We start from the raw sequence: 18,185 nt of genomic DNA, 5'->3' as shown, positions 1-18,185 counted from the left end.
GTTTCTATGTACAGTATCTTGTCATCTGCAAAGAGGGAGAGTTTGACTTCTTCTTTGCCAATTTGAATGCCTTTTATTTGTTTTTGTTGCCTGGTTGTTGAGGCTAGGACTTCCAGTACTATGTTGAATAGCAGTGGTGAGAGTGGACATCCCTGTCGTATTCCTGATCTTAGGGGAAAGGCTCCCAGTGTTTCCGCATTGAGAATGATATTTGCTGTGGGCTTTATGTAGATGGCTTTTAAGATGCTGAGGAATGTTCCCTCTATCCCTACACTCTGAAGAGTTTTCATCAGGAATGGATGCTGTATTTTGTCAAATGCTTTCTCTGCATCTATTGAGAAGATCATATGGTTCTTGTTTTTTCTCTTGCTGATATGATCAATCACATTGATTGCTTTACTACTGTTGAACCAGCCTTGCATCCCGGGGATAAATCCTACTTGGTCATGGTGAATAATTTTCTTAATGTACTCTTGGATCCTATTGGCTAGTATCTTGTTGAGAATTTTTGCATCCATGTTCATCAGGGATATTGGTCTGTAATTCTCCTTTTTGGTGGGGTCTTTGTCTGGTTTTGGAATTAAGGTGATGCTGGCCTCATAGAATGAATTTGGAAGTACTCCATATCTTTCTATCTTTCCAAACAGCTCTAGTAGAATAGGTATGGCTTCTTCTTTAAACGTTTGATAGAATTCCCCTGGGAAGCCATCTGGCCCTGGACCTCTGTGTCTTGGGAGATTTTTTATGACTACTTCAATTTCCTCCCTGGTTATTGGCCTGTTCAGGTTTTCTATTTCTTCCTGTTCCAGTTTTGGTAGTTTGTGGTTAGTAGGATGCTCTTTAACTTCTATGTACTTGTGTTTTTCCAAATATTCTCTTGTGATTGAGTTCAAGTTTCAAAGCATTGTGGTCTGAAAATATGCAGGAAATAATCCCAATCTTTTGGTACCAGTTAAGACATGATTTGTGACCCAGTATGTAATCTATGTTCCATGTCCACTCGAGAAGAATGTATGTTCTTTACAATGGAATGTTCTGAATATATCTGTGAAGTTCATCTGGTCCAGTGACATTCAAAGCCTTTTGTTTCCTTGTTGCTCTTTTGCTTAGATAATCTGTCCATTGCTTTGAGTGGGATGTTAAAGTTCCCTGCTATTATTGTATAATAATCAATGATAATTTTAATTTTGTTATTAATTGGTTTACATATTTGGCTGCTCCCAGGTTAGGGGCATAAATATTTACAATTGTTACATCTTATTGTTGGATAGATCCTTTTATTATGTATAGTGTCTTTCTTCATTTCTTATTACAGTCTTTGGTTTAAAATCTATTTTGTCTGCTACGCCAGCTTTTTTTTTTTTTTTTTTGATGTCTTTTATCATGGTAAATTGTTCTCCACCCCTTCACTTTCAATCTGGAGGTAGCTTGGGTCTAAAATGAGTGTCTTATTGACAGCATATCTATGGGTCTTATGTTTTTTTTTAATCCAGTCTGATACCTTATGTCTTTTGATTGGAGCATTTAGTCCATTTACATTCAGAGTAATTATTGAAAGATATGAATTTAGTACCACTGTATTACATGGAAGGTCACTATTTCTGCAGATTATCTCTCTTCCTTTCTAGTCATTGTTACTTTGGGGCTCTCTCTTTGCATAACGGATCCTCTTTAATATTTCTTGCAGGGATGTTTTAGTGATCACAAATTCTTTTAGGTTGTTTTTTGTCCTGAAAACTCCTTATCTAGCCTTCCATTCTGAATTACAGCCTTACTGGATAAAGTATTCTTGGCTGCATATTTTTTCTCATTTAGCACCTTGAATTTATCATGCCAGTTTTTTCTGGCTTACCATGTCACTGTGGACAGGTCTACTGTCAGCCTTATGTTTCTACCCTTTTAGGTTAAGGAGCTCTGCAAAAGATGGATTTTAATGTAAGGAAAATATGTTCTGGTAAGTAAAGCACTTTGGAGTTGTCTAGCATGACTTAGGTAAATTCTTAGCTATTTTGGTAAAATTTACTCATTCATCCAAGTAAGATATTAACTCAGTGTTCTAAGTCCCCATGCCATGAAAAAGTCCCAGTTCCCTCACCCTTGCATCTCTTGCCATCATCAGAACATATTCTGTCAAGGAACCTTTCCATTCTCCCCAAAATCTCCCCCCAAAGAGCTGTACTCTTTTATCTGATTATTTCTTCTAAAAAATTTTTATATAAATTCAATTAGCCAACTTAAAGTTCATCATTAGTTTCAGATGTAATGTTCAATAATTTATCAGTTGTACATAACACCCAGTGCTCATCACATCAGGTGCTCTCCTTAAAGCCAATAATCCAATTACCCTATCCCTTGTCTGATTATTTCTGAAGAGAGATTAGTTTTTATTTATTTATTTAATGTATGTATGTTTACTTTTTTTTTTAATAGATGAAAGAGTTTATTTATCCATTTATGTATCTGCCTTGGTCTAGAAAAGACTAGTGAAGGGGTGTCTTAAAAGGGGGATCATAGTAACATTTTGAAAAATATTCAAGATCTTAAATATATTACTCTTCCCAGAAGCTGGCTGCTTCCAAGCTTGACTTAATATTTTGCATGTTTTCTCTCCGTTGTTTTGTAAATATATTTGCTTCTCCTTTTTGCAATCAACATCTTACAGCTGATTTTTGCTGTTTTGTCAACTGACGTTTCACCTTCTGTTTCGCCAATTCCGGAGGAATTGTTGAACAGCTTAAAACACTGCCCACAGATGTAACACTCAGATTTCTTGTTCTGTACTGTTTAATATCTTCTGTATTTTCTTCATTTCTGAAAGGCATGATTTCTTTGTTTAAGGACAAGGCAATCAGATGAGGGCATGCATCTTCATACTTTTCATAGCCCATGGGCATTCCTCCTTGACTTGCTTTACCATCTTGCCTGGTGTCATTTTTAGTTTTGTTTTTTTCCTCAGAATACTCAGTTATAGAACTGTTGTCAATGACTTGCTCGTCTATTTCTTCTAAAGCCTGACTGAGTTCAGGTAATTCAAAATTGTGTGCATCAGCACTCTCCTCTGAGAAATCATCTTCCTTTATTTGTTCAAGGTCTCCAGATGATACACAACAGTCAGTTGACTCATCTGTAGAGTTTTGATCACATCACTCTGATTTTCTAAACTACAAACACTTGCTTTTTCTGACATCTCTTCATCAGAATGTGAGAATTCAGACTCATCTTCTGTTTCAATATTTCTATCAGTTGGACCTACTGGATGAAGTAGTTCATCATCTGCCTGCATTTCCTTTGTGTAGCCGCTGGCGGAAACCTCTACATCAAGGGAGTGCTCCTTCCTGATATCACTAGTGATATCACTAAAAGTTGGATAAAGCTCACTTTCATAGCTGAAACGTTCCATGAAGAAATCTCTAATGCATTTAACATCTCTGTCAAAATACCATTCAGCGTTGTGATGAGAGGTTGAAACCATCTGTGGAAAATCAATCATGGTGATGTGGTCATCTTTATCTAAAATGAGATTGAATTCATTAAAATCTCGGTGAATCAGTCCATGATTTGCAAGTCTGACAATTAGTTCCACAGCTTCATCATGTACTGACGCAGGATCTTCCACATGGTGTATCTGACATAGAGGTTAGCCATTTACGAGTTCCATGACCACTGCATGGCGGTTATAATCAATTGGTTTTGGGACCGGGAATTTCCGGTCATACAATGCCTTCATATAGGCAAATTCTTTCATGGCAGAGAGACGAGATAAATAAAGCCAGGACATGTTATGCCTGTGTTTATGATAATCACGCTTGTTTTTCAGATTTCGAAAGGAGGTTCTTCCCAGTCTGTGAAGCTTTATTTTTTTTTATTATTTTTTTAAAATTTATTTATGATAGTCACAGAGAGAGAGAGAGAGAGAGAGAGACGCAGAGGGAGAAGCAGGCTCCATGCACCGGGAGCCCGACGTGGGATTCGATCCCGGGTCTCCAGGATCGCGCCCTGGGCCAAAGGCAGGCGCCAAATAGCTGCGCCACCCAGTCTGTGAAGCGTCAACGCCAACCGCTGTCCTTCTTCATTTGCAACAATGTAAATATCCGATTCTTTGCCAACACCCACCTGGTTTCCAGCGGACGCAACTACCTGTCTAGAAGAAAGTGTTTTCAAAGCTGGGTAATCATAGCCTGCATTTGTCAACCGGTAGCCCTGGACAGTTTTGGTGCGCTCCCAAGCTATGAGTTTATGTTTCACTAATTCTGTTAAAACTTTATTACAGCCACCATGTTTAAGGCTGGCTATAGAAGCAACTAAACTGCAGGGAACTATTTCATGGTTCCTCACGCCCATTTCAACCGCGGTCAGGACCCTGAAGTCATCCCAGCTCAGGTAACGTAACTTGGCCACGTTCACCTTCCCGGTGGCGCCCGAAGACCAAGCCAGGAGCCTCCCCCTCTGCAGCCGCAGACTCGCCTCTGCGGGCGCCTCCCTGTATGTTTACTTTGGAACTAGGACCAGAATCGCTACAAGTTTCCTGTGTTTCCACTTGAGAAAACTTTTCCTTCCAGAGGGGAAGTGACTAGGTACTTTAGGGATCTTTTGTGTTTGTGGCCTTACATATCAGTGGAGGATTTTTTAAACACATTCTAGAAGATGAATTAATTACAGAAACTCATGATTTGTTCTCACTATATAGGTATTTACCTTTAAAAATAAGAAAAAGGAATAGAAATAAGTGTTGCATGAGCAATTATCAAAAATGTATTAATAACACTTGTATAAAGCATTTTTAGCTAGGGAACTCAATATAGAATTATATATAAATCCAGATTTACACATTACTCTTAGCCAAGGTAATCTGTGAAGTGATGAGACTTGTCTGATAAATAGCTTTATCTATTTTCCCTGATTTTACCATGTGTGGAATGCAAGTAAGCATCAGAATTGCTCGATTTTATTTTATTGCATCTGATGTAAGACTTGATTTTTTCCCCCTAAAGATTTATTTATTTATTTTAAAGAGAGAGAGCATGAACAGGAGGTATAAAGGGAGAGGGAGAGAGAATTGCAAGTAGACTCCATGCTGATCTTGGAGTCTGATGTGGGGCTTGATCCCAGGTTGCTGAGATCATGATCTGAGCTGAAACCAAGAGTCAGATCCTTAACCAACTGTGCCACCCCAGCACCCCAAGACTTGGCTTTTCTCATGGAAAATCCTAGTTAATAAATACCCTAATTTTTTCACATTGGTTATGAGTCAGATAAGTTATCATTATTTCCACAAAATATTCCAGGTTATGAAAAATGCAAATGTTTTCAGTTAAGATGAATTACAACAAATGATGACTTTATTGTACGTTTTGGCAATTGTTTGGACTTAGCTACCCCACTTGCGTTGTCTTTTGTAATTCATTCATATTATCTTTTTGATGACCTTTTAATATCACTAGTGATTGTGCTACTTTGTATTGTCAATTTAAATGACTTAAAGACTTTAGGATTAATATTTAGCAGGGTAAATTTATGAGAAATCTTTGGTTTTCTACAAAATTTTTAAAGAAACTAAAATTCATAGAGCAAAGGTGTAGAGTTACCTAGTATGGTTTTGACTTATTTTTTCTAAGGCTGGAATTGAGAAGATAAGGTCAATGTGGTATATACTTATTTTTTTAATATGATTAAGTAAATTATATTTTAAAGTCAAGGTTGAAAGCTAATCATGATATTGTTATGTAGCTATATGTTTAAGATCATCTGCACATATTACTGTATATTTTCAAATTAAGAAACAAAATAAATGCATGTATAATAAAGATGAGGGACCTGGTAACTTAAAATTGGCCTTAGAATATTGAGTCTGCTGTAAACAAGAACTATTCTCTACCTTACTGTAATCCATCCAGAGACTGGGAATTCTTACTTTGTCAGGTACTCTAAGCCCTTTGGCTAACTTCTGTCATGCTACTGAATTGTTAAAACAAAGAATAAAAATTCATCACATCTGAAGCTATTAAGTCTCTTATTAATTGTCCCCTAATTAATTAATATTATTAGTTTTCTCTGTTTTTAATTTTTAAAAAGATTTTATATACTTATTTTAGAGAGAGAGAGAGAGAGAGGTGGAGGAGCAGAGGGAGAAGGACAAGAAGACTCTGTACTGAACACAGAGCCCCATGCAGGCCTTGATCCCAGAACCCTAAGATCATGACTTGAGCCAAAACCAAGAGTCAAACGCTTAATTGGCTGAGCCACCCAGGCACCCCTTTCTGTTATTTGGGGGGAAAAACTGTACAGTAACTGTAGCTATTAAGGTATCCAATGCAACCATTCAGCTATGTTTTTGTTTAGAAAAATAAAGCTGAGGTGTTATTATACTCAGAGCCATCTTTGGCACTTCTTAGGGGATGAAACCACCTAAGGCTTGTTCTTTTAGCTGAAATCCATGGCATGGCAATCAGTGGCAACAGGGATGCTGAGAACAATGTGGTATAGTTGGTATGCTCTACATTTCTTCATTTCTACATTAGTTTAGCCCCATTAGAGGATTTGCTCTGAGAAAATGTGGGTAAAATCTATCAGGTCAAAAAAGGGCAACTAGACCTTTCCTGAGAAAATTTATTAATACATATTTGCTTCATCACAGATTGTACAATCACCAGGATGGAAAGAAGGGCTCTGGGGATTGTTATGCTTTCACTGTAATAATTAACCAAATTAATGTAAAGTGGTTATGTCTTACACCAAAATGTAGAGGTTTCTCTTTCCTCCAGTTGATACTTTTGGTTACCAAAATAATTGAATTAGGTCCATTCAATTTTGTAATCAATAGGAAGTTTCTGAACTCCTCTCATCTGCCTGAAGGCTCTGGTGCTACAAGCTAGAAATTGTATCTTGTGAAAAACACATATAGCAGGAAACACTAAAAAGTCACTTTGCAAAGGGCTGTTCCAAGAAATTGACTCATTGGTATGGGCCTCCCACCATGAACTGCTGACATTGCCACACTTATAAGGCCATAGCAGGGGGTGAATCTGGTCCCTTGGGCCTCTTTAGTCCAGAAGTAGTTGACAATATAAAAACAGACTCAGACCAAGATCCAGTAGAACGAAATAATTTCATAGGGCTGGATGATGGACTCAATGAGAGAAATTTAAAGGTGGTTAATGTTCTATTTTCTGATGAGCATATGAAGTCTTTTCCTTTCCTCTTGATCTGTTTCTGATCCTCAATGAAGGAAGTTATGCATATGCATATAAGTTGCCATAAAACTCTTTTTGAAAGATCTCATTCCAACCAATACTCTCAGAATTCTAGAAAATGTCTTATGGGGAATCTTTTTTTTTTTTTAATTTAAATTCTAGTTAGTTAACATACAGTGCAATATTGGTTTCTGGAGTAGAATTCAGTGATTCACTGAATTCATACAACCCCCAGTGCTCATCACAACAAGTGCCTTCCTTAATGCCCATCACCCATCTAGCCCATCCTCCACCCAATCTCCCTCCATCAACCCTCAGTTTGTTCTCTCTCATTAAGAGTTTCTAATGGCTTTTTTCCTTCCCTCCTTTTTTTCTTTTCTCTATTCTCTTATGGGGAATCTTAGTGTAGATTGTAAAATAACAAGCGTTCAGTAGACTAATTCTAATTCTGAAGTGGATTTCAGATGAATGTCTTAATATGGGTTAAGCTTAGACAAATATATGGAATGAAATTTACTCTAACCACTGTATATCTATAAACAATCAAACCATTTTATTGACAACATGAAAGATATTAATTTCCTTTATCCATGAACCTATTTAGAGCAGAAGACTGATTCTATCAAAGTGGCTATTACTAAGATCCTTCCTCTTTTATGGCCATGTACTTATTTTTATAGGTTCAATAAGAACCAAGTCTTCGGGCTGCCTGGGTGGCTCAGCGGTTGAGTGTCTGCCTTTGACCCAGGGGGTGATTCCAGAGTTCTGGGATTGAGTCCTACATCAGGATCCCTGCAAGGAGCCTGCATATGTCTCTATCTTCTCTCTGTGTCTCTCATGAATGAATAAATAAAATCTTAAAAAAAAAGGAAAGCCTGAATTCAACAAGATTCTGGCTCTTCCATTTAAAAAAGAAAAAAAGAACCAAGTCTTCTTTTTAGCAGGATGTAATTGGAAAGATTGATAGTGTAACCACAGCATAGGAGTGCCATATTTAGGAATAAGTATCATTTGGAGCACCTGGATGGCTCAGTCAGGTAAACATCTGCTTTCAGCTCAGGCTGTGATTCCAGGGTCCTGGGATGGAGCCCCACATTGGGCTCTCTGCTCAGCAGGGAGTCTACTTCTCCCTCCTCTTCTGTCTGCCATTCCCCCTGCTTGTGCTCTCTCTCTCCTCTCTCTGTCAAATAAATAAAATATTTAAAAAAGAAGAAAAAGTGTCATTTAATCATTTACAACAAGCTCATTTTTTAGGGACAATGGTTATAGTTCATATGTGGAACCAGTGCCTACTAAGCTGCTTTCCCGGGAAGCTGTACTGATATCTGTTTTATCAATAACAGGGCTCCTCACAGTCTTATAGTTATCAAGAAAGGTCTTTTCTTGGAGGCTAGGAACCTTGGCAAGATGGGAGGATCTCAAGAAAAGGGAAGCTGTCATAATTCGAAATACTGCAGGCAAAACTTGGTAGAGACATTTCTTTGTTTTGTTTTCCTAGTCTTGGAACACAGGAGCTAAGAGCTGCAATAAAAAATTGAAAAAAAAAAAACAGCTTTGGAATTTTACAGAAGCAAATGAAGATTCTTTTCCTGTCACATGGAAGTGGATTTCTCTGGTTTTAGTGGTTGTTCAGCATCATCTCTCCCAAAGTTTGCTGACATTTATCAAGAAGGCTATCAATACCTTTGGCTGTAACTATGTAAATGAATGAAGCCAAAGAGAATAGAACACACAGTGTTAAAGGTACAAGTTAGAGCTTACTGAGGTCTGAAGGATGGGAAGGGGCAACTATGCAAAAATCAGGAGAAAGTATATATTCTTGTTAGAGAGAACTATTGTGCAAAGGCCCTCCTATACGAAAGAGCTTGATGTGCTCTGGGGTCTCATCAAGGTCCTTGGAGTAGAGAAAGTGTGCAGAAGGTAGAGAAAGTGAGAGATGGGAACCAGATGAAGGAGGAGATTGCTACATCATGGAGGGGCTTATAGGCCTTGATAGGTTAACTGTACATTATTCTAAGTACATTTGGAATCCTCTGGATATTTTTGATCAAGGGGGGTGAGATGGTTTGATTAATGTGTTTAAAAGATCACTTGGGTGGAAGCACCTGTGTGGCTGAGTCCGTTAAGCATCTGTCTTCTGCTCAGGTCATGGTCAGTGGGGAGTCTGCTTCTCCTTCTTACTTTGCCCCTCCCTCCACTCATGCACACATGCTCTCTCTCTCTCTTCTCTCAAATAAATAATTAAAATCTTAAAAAATAGTCATTTGGTTCCTGTATGAAGACAAGTGAGAAAGCACAAGCATGGTGCACATAACGCATTTAATGCAAGGAGATTTACCTTTGAGACTTTAATCCCCCAAATACATATTTTAGCAACAACAACTACAATCACTGAATTTCTAAATTATATAAGTAATGAGTATGAAAATATTTTATCCTAACAAGAATATTTCCAATTCACAGGGCACTTTCCTACACATAATCTAATTTGACCCACAGGGAGATCACAGATTAGTAGGACAGCTTTATAGTTAAAGAAATAAGGTCTTTGAACCTTGACTCAATGCCCAACATTATGTAACTAGTAAAACAAGGATCTGAATTCTCAGTCTAGTCATTTTTCTATTATATGAATTCACTTGATGATCTCATATCTACTAGAAATATGCTTTTCATTAGGCAGTTGTTCAATAATATAGAAATAGTATTGTAATACAAATAAGGTCTTGATATATTTTACCTGATACTCACAATATGCCTCTGAAAGTCACACCAGGTAGTTATTTCTATTTTATAGTGAGGACCTGAGGGGGGGGGTGTGGATGTGTGGAGATGGAGTAGCTTTATTCAAGGTCACATAGCTAGCCAATAAAATAGGTAACCTCAGGATTCGGTTAGAGGTCTCCTGAACAGAGTCCATGCCTTTACCATCAGAGCAGGCTTTTCTTGGAGCTAATGCGTTCTTTTCTCAGATTCACCTTTTAAAAAACAACAGAAGCTTTTTTGTTTGTTTGTTTTGTTTTGGTGACAGATTTTTGACAATCATATTGTGCTACACTTGAACATTCTTACACAATTATTTTCATGTAGAAATTAGATATGTACACCTACAAAACCTATGTTAGAACAGACTACAGTTGCTCAAGGAAATAACAACCACTAGCATTGTGATCATCATCATCATCATAATAGCAATAATAGTTTTGGAATCTTCCTACATATTATACAACTTCTAAGTGTTTTGCACATCTCAATTCATTTAACTCTTGCAAGAGTTGCTTGGTTGATGTCTCCTACTTGTTTGTTTTTTATTTTGTTGCTTGTACTTTAGGTGTCATAGCCAAAAAATCATCAGCAAGACCCATGTCAAGCAGGTTTTTCCCTATGTTTTCTTCTAGAAGTTTCATGGTTTCAGGTCTTACATTTAAGTCTTTAATCCATTTTGAGTTAATTTTTGTAAATGGTGTAAAATATGGGTACAGTTTCATTTTTTTCACATAGCAATGATGTGGAGAAAAAGGAACGCTTATGCACTGTTTCTGGGAATGGAAATTGCTGAAGCAGTTATAGAAAGCAGTATTGAGGTTCCTCAAAAAATGAAAAATAAAATTATCATATCATCCAGCAATTCCACTTGTGGGAATATATCCAAAGGAAACAAAGCACTAATTCAAAACGATACCTACACCTCCCATATTGGTTGCAATATTACTTACAATAGTGAATGTGTGTGTGTGTGTGTGTGTGTGTGTGTATTATTTAGCCACAAAAATGAAGAAATTCTACCATTTGCAACAACATGGATGGATCTTGAAGGCATTATGCTGAGTGCAATAAGTCAGACAAAGACAAATCCTGTACAATCTCATTCACATGTGGAAACTAAAAGAGAACAAAAGATACAAATTCATAGAAAAAGAAGTCAGACTTGTGGTTACTAGAGGTTGAGGGTGGCAGGAAGGGGAATTAGAGGAAGGTAGTCAAGGGCACAAGTTTCTAATTAGAAGATTAAAAAATCCTATGATTTTTTATGATCTTATCTCAAGGAGATTTTCTTTGTTTTTATCGTATCTGTATGAGAAAAATGAATGTTAGTTGAATGTTTTACAATCATTTCACAATGTATGTAAACAAAAACATCCTGCATATGCCTAAAACTTACACAGTGAAGTATGTCAACTATTTTTCAATAAAATTGGGGGGAACCCCCCCAAAACAAATCCAAGTGTGATGGAGAAAGCATTCTGGGTCACAGGATTTTTATGTGGAGAACAAGGGAAGATTATGACTTTCCCTATACGTTTTGTGTAGGAAAAAATTTGCTCTCAAAATATATGATTTATCTTGAAAGAAGTTCATGCAGCTTTCTGTAAAAATTATTAATTTTCAGCAACATATTGTTACCCTTTGTGACCATTCTGAGGACAAGAGTTTTTTTTTTTTAAAGATTTTATTTTTTTATTCATGGGACACACACACACACACACACACAGAGGCAGAGATACAGGCAGAGGGAGAAGCAGGCTCCGTGCAGGGAGCCTGATGCAGGACTTGATCCCAGGACCCCGGGATCACACCCTGAGCCAAAGGCAGATGCTCAACTGCTGAGCCACCCAGGCGTCCCAGGACAAAAGTTTTGACATTTCTCCATCATTCACTAATTGGAGAGACCTCACTCTAAACTAAGAGACCACACTCTCAGGCATGTGAAGTATTCATTTTTTAAAAAAGATTTTGTTTATTTATTCATGAAAGATGCAGAGAGAGAGAGAGACACAGGCAGAGGGAGAAGAAGGCTCCATGCAGGGAGCCTGATGTGGGACTTGATCCCACAACTCCATGATCGCCCTAGGTCAATGGCAGACGCTCAACTGCTGAGCCAACCAGATGTTCCCCCCTCCCCCGCTTTTTTTTTTTTAGGATTTTGTTTATTTATTCATGAGAGACACACAGAGAGAGAGGCAGAGACACAGGCAGAGGGGAAGCAGACTCTATGCAGGGAGCCCGACGAGTATTCATTTTTTTTACTTTTGAAGTAAAAAGTACAGGCAAGCCCTGGATGTAGGAAACACTGACTGGAAGACATACCACTCCCAGGTAGGTCCTTGGGCACTGTGGCAACCAGACAACTAGAAAAAAATCATGAAGCATTCTGATGAGAAATACTTATCAAGTACTAAACACTGTGTGCTTTCAATGGCCTATTTTATGTAATCCTCAAAACAGCCCTGTCAGGTAAGTATGAGACTCAGGTAGGCACATAACTCACCAAGGGGTATACCTTTCACAAGTAGAAGTGGGTTTTGAGCCCAGACTGTGATTCCAAAGCTCCTGTTCCTCTGACCACACTACACATGTAACTTTCCTAAATAATCTGCAATAAACTGCACTTTGAATCCCAAGATTTTCTTTTATTTTTCTGGCATGTACTGAGCTTTTCAGGTTAGAGGATAGACTGTGAGAATTCCTACAGATATCTGACTCTCAAGAAGGTTAAAAATATGGAAATAACAAATATAACAAAGCATTTTGTAAAATGCCATGCAAATTTTGATTTTTATCATTTGCACAAGAGACTCTGATAATGCACTCAGTTTGCAGTCTATCACCCCAAAGATTCCCATCATTGAGATATAGAAAGCTTTCTTTTCCTTTTCTTAAAAGTTTTTATTTAAATTCCAGTTAACATACAGTGTAATGTTAGTTTCGGGTATACAATATAGTGACTCAACACTTTTATAGAACACCCATTGCTCATGACAGCAAGTGTCATTCCCATCACCAACTTCAATCATCCCCCATCCCCCTCCCCTTTGGTAACTGCTCTCTAGAGTTAAGAGTCTCTTATGGTTTGCCTCTCTCTCTTCCCCCTTTTGCTCATTCATTTTGTTTCTTAAATTCCACATACAAGTGAAATAAAATGGTATTTTTCTTTCTCTCATTGACTTATTTCACTTAGCATAATTCTCTCTAGCCCTACCCACATCAGTGCAAATGGCAAAATTTCATTCTTTATGGCTGAGTAGTATTCCATTGTATGTATAGTTCCATTCTAGTATATTCCATTGTGTGATATATATAGGTGATATGTTAATTTCAGAAATATCATATACTATGTAATACTTCATACTGCACCCTGTTGTAATATCTGGGCTCTTCCACTACTAGAGAGGCTAAATTTAGTCCCCAGGAGAAGGTGGAGACTACAAGCTTTCTCCATTGTAATGACAAACTAATTATAATTACTAATAGACTGTGGGATGGTACTTGGGCACCATGTGACTATATTGCTTCCGACAATCTTTTATCTTATGCATATGTGAGATATATATATATATTCCCGTATATTCCCTCACCTCCCACTTGCACAACCTCTCCCACTATTAACATCAGCACCAGAGTGGTACATTTGTTACAATTGGTGAGCATGCACTGATTCATCATCATTTTTTAAAAAAGATTTTATTTATTTATTCATGAGAGACAGAGAGAGAGACAGAGAGAGAGAGAGAGAGAGGCAGAGACACAGGCAGAGGGAGAAGGAGGCTCCATGCAGGGAGCCTGACGTGGGACTCCATCTTAGGATTCCAGGATCACGCCCTGGGCTGAAGGCTGCGCCAAACTGCTGAGCTACTTAGGTGTCCCCTGATTCATCATTATTACCCCAAATTCATAGTTTACATTAGGGTTCACTCTATTCTTGGGTTTTGACATATACCCACTGTTACAGTCTCATATGGTATCCTACCACATACTTTTCACTGCCCTAAAAATCCTGTCCTACCTAGTCATCTTTCTCACCCCAAAACCCTGATCTTTTCACTGTATCTCTAGTTTCACCTTTTTCCAGAATGGTATATAGCTGGAATTAAATAGTATGTGGTCTTTTTGGTTTGGATATTTTCAATCTGTAAAATGCACTTTAAGTTTCCTTCATGTCTTTTCATGGCTTGGAAGCTCATTTCTTTTCATAGCTAAATAATATTCCATTGTCTGTACCAAGTTTATTTACTCATTCACCTGTTGAAGGGCATCTTGCATGTATCTTAGTTGATGATTATAAGTGAAGCTACTGAAAACACCTGTGTTTATCAAGGAGAGTGATCACTGGATTGTATGGTAAGAGTATGTTGAGTTTTGTGGGAAACTGTCAATCTTTCAAAGTGGCTGTAACATTTTATGTCCTCATCAGCTGTGAATGGGGCATCCTGTTGCACCACACCCTGGCCAGGACTGGATGTTGTCAGTGCTGCATGCTGTAGTCATTCTGATAGGCATGTGGCACACTTGGAGATATTAACAACCACTCCTGACCCTTGCCTGAATTGATGATTACACTGGGGATTGCAAAATGGTGATTTTCTAAGTTAGCTTCCCCTCCCCCCCGTATTTATTAATTGACCTTCTTCTGGAACAGGAAACATTTTGCTGTGTTTTTCAGAAGACACCTCTTTTGCAATAAGGAATTCTAATGAGCTTGGAGCCTGACATGGAGCTCCATCCCAGGACCTTGAGATCATGACTTGAACTGAAATCAAGAGTCAAATGATTAACTGACTGAGCTACCCAGGTGCCCCTTGGCATTTTTTTAATTGAATTAAATTCAACAGTGATCTTCAAATGTTATTATGGATATAGTTAATAAACTCTCAATGTATTTTCAAGGTCTTGGAAAATAGAAAATGATATGAATTAAACATATTATGTCAGAAGAGAAATATTTTGAAGTATAATAACTATAAAGCTCAGAGTTTGCTACATCATCTTTTAGATTATTTATCAAATTGTGATTACTGTTTTACATGCCTCTTTCCTCCACAAAGCTATGGATTTCTAAAGGGAAAAGACTGGCCCAATTCACTTTGGTACCATGCATCCAACAAGATGTATAAATCATAGTCTGTTCTTCATAAATATTTGATGAATCCATGAAATAAAGACGTAGATTGGCTCACTGTTGAGCAATTGTTTTGCAGTAGGCACTGCTGTTTTAATTTAGATACATGGACAGTCGTTTCGTTCCTATATTAGTGTGATAGCCCTCCAAAGTCATTAGGATTCTAGGTTCCTTCTGGACTTCCAGACTGTCTTTTTAGCCACTTCTTCAGGTGGTGTAATGTGGCTGCTGGTGCTTCAACTATCACATTGGAGTTCCACCCAGGGAGAAGGGGAAAGCAATAGGCCAAAAGGGTATTTCCACAGATACCTGTTTCTGCTATTTCTGTTTACATGTTCATGACCACTCCTATGTGCCAGACAAGTTGGGAAATGTCATCTTTTAGTTGGGCATATTGCCCCTCCAGTAAAATTAGTGTTTTGCTACCAGGTAAGGAGGGAATGGTATTCTGGCACAATCAATTGGGCACAAAATTTTCCAATTTTTTTATCTTGAAATTTTTAGTAGAGTTGTCTTGACTCTAGTTTAACTCATCCTTCTAATTTCTCTTTTGATATGATTTTGTGGAGACAGTACCTTGTTATACACACACACACACACATATACATTTGTCTCTCTCTCTGTATATACATACATATACATGTCCATGATTGTACATATGTATGCATTTACATTCACTATATATGCACATAGATATATCACACTTATAGATATGCGTAAAACAGACATATATATTTTTATTTTTTAAAGATTTTATTTATTCATGAGAGACACAGAGACAGAGAGAGAGAGAGGAAGAAACAGGCAGAGGGAGAAGCAGGCTCCATGCAGGGAGCCTGATGTGGGATTCTATCCCGGGTCTCCAGGATCACGTCCTGGGACGAAGGCAGGCGCTAAAGCGCTGAGCCACCCAGGGATCCCGTGTGTATATATATAGCCATTATGTAGGTATCTGTTCACATAGATTTATGTATTTTTGTCAGACTTTCCGGGAGTTCTTTTCGACTCTCTGGGATTAATGTTGAGGAGAGGGTGTGAAGGATGAGAAATCATGAATGCAGAATCATTGATTCGACGGAACTCTATCCTGCAGTGCCCAGGAGTAGTTCTGATTAGCGAGCTACTACACATTCTTACTCAGGTGGTTTACCTGTTTATTCGGTAGTTACCGAATTCATGCTGTGAGCCGGTATTCCGCATCATCATTTTGTTCTGTAATTACTGTTGTCATTAGAGTTACTAGAGCATCATCTGGCTACTCTGTGGGTTTCTATGAGGTGAGGCAGCCCTTGGGGTGCCCACTGTCTAGCTCCAGAGGAGGCCAGAGTCTAGTGGCAGGCATCTTTTGTGCCTCTGGATGCTACTGACCAGAAGAGAGAGTGCACAGTCTGATGGACTATTTACTCTTTTCCTTCTGCCTTTCATACCTTTGTCTATGGATGTCTGTTCTCAAAATCCCATTCCTTCAAAGAAACCTCCCCTTTGCCACTGACACCTTAATCATCAATTAACTATGGGTCCACCTATATTCCACACTCTCCGTGAGCCATAAGACCCAAGTGCACAACAATTTCTCCTAGAATTGATTTATCTTGGTTCTCAAACCTCCATTTTTAATGATGGCAGATAATTAATCTTACCAATTTGAAGTGATTCTTTATTTCTTCTGGGTTAAAGCCTAGTCTTTTTTTTTTTTTGAATACTCAATTCAAAATACTACATCCTGTTCACATCTTTGGGCTGTGTTACAGTACCAAGACATGGACCCTCTCCATGGATAAATTTCTCTGTGACTTTTGCCACCAGTTATTTTTAGCCACTTCCTTTGACTCTCCTTTTTATTTTTGTGAGCTCTACCCCATGGTGTCTCCTGCTAGCTTCTCTACCTGGCTCTGTTCCCCAGGGCTGGGTCACACATGTCACTCTGCCTTTGCCCAACATCCTGCTGAACACTGAGTTCATATTTGAATTTCTCCCTCCGATTCCCAAATAATTTTTTCAGGAGTTTATTCAGATTGAGATCCAATCCAAAAGGATGCAGTGCATCTGTTGCTTTGTCCTTGAGTGTTTTAAAATTCAGCACAGGCCCAATATTGGTGAAGAATACTTAATGCTAGATATTACAGCTGGCAAAGACTGCCATTTAACTTGTTTAATTCAACAAAGGTTGGGTGGCCCTCTCCTACCTTGCATTTGGCCATCTAGATCTGGATGATGGTCTCTAAGAAAGGAATGGAGAAGAGCCACTGACTCTTAACTGTCTTGGCCCAGAATTGCTGTCCTCAACTGGCTGTGTGGTCCCAACCTAAGGACAAGGGAAGTTTGAAGTATGAGGAAGCACTTGGAATTATAATGAGCATATCCAGGCCATAAGCTTCTCTCCTTTGAAAGGAATATTTTGAAGAGACACAGGTACTAATCTGTGGGTTGCATGTCTTTGAATTTTTCTGGTTGTTTCCTTATGGTGCAATTTAGATTGTTCTATCTCCGGCATTTCCTATAAACTGGAAGTTAGATATAAAAGCTTAAGGATAAATGTTCAACATTTTTATTGAGACAAATGATGGGTAATGTGTAATTCGCATTGCATCACTTCAGGAAATTTAAATATCTGATTAGTTAAGATTATAATGCTTAGATTGTCTGCTGGATTAGTATAATGAGTATCTGGTTACTTTATTAGACGGTTACATTTTCACATTTATGAGTAGTAAATCATACACTTAATACATTTAATACTGACATATGTAAGTCAATAATCTTATTAGGTGTTACAGAATGATGATATTCTAATTCGATTTTTCCTTCTACATTGTTAGCTCACCTTCTTCTGTAAAGATCTATCTTTATTTGGTTTCCTTCAAATACAGTGTCTACTGAAAATGCTCAGAATTAGTCACATGGTCTTGTCTGCCTGCAGGAGGCTAGGATGTCAAGTTTCCTATGTGCCACAGAAAGAGGTGAGCAACAGTTATGGGCGAACAAATGTATTCTCTTAGTTGGATCTTCTAACCAGTTGTTTACATATACATTATGATATTAATTTTTTGTCAACTTTCTATCTTATTAGATGGTAAAATCGGTAATTTTCTGACTGT

At 38.0% G+C, this 18,185-nt stretch overlaps 1 pseudogene; it reads right to left on the bottom strand.

Annotated features, from left to right (window-relative positions):
• Positions 1-2,410: 2,410 nt before the first annotated feature.
• Positions 2,411-16,287, bottom strand: LOC140620045 (serine/threonine-protein kinase RIO2 pseudogene; annotated as a pseudogene).
• Positions 16,288-18,185: the final 1,898 nt, after the last annotated feature.

This window comes from Canis lupus, chromosome 28, assembly GCF_048164855.1.
Source record: "Canis lupus baileyi chromosome 28, mCanLup2.hap1, whole genome shotgun sequence".
Lineage (NCBI taxonomy): Eukaryota > Metazoa > Chordata > Mammalia > Carnivora > Canidae > Canis > Canis lupus.
This window is presented reverse-complemented; position numbering and strand designations above follow the sequence as displayed.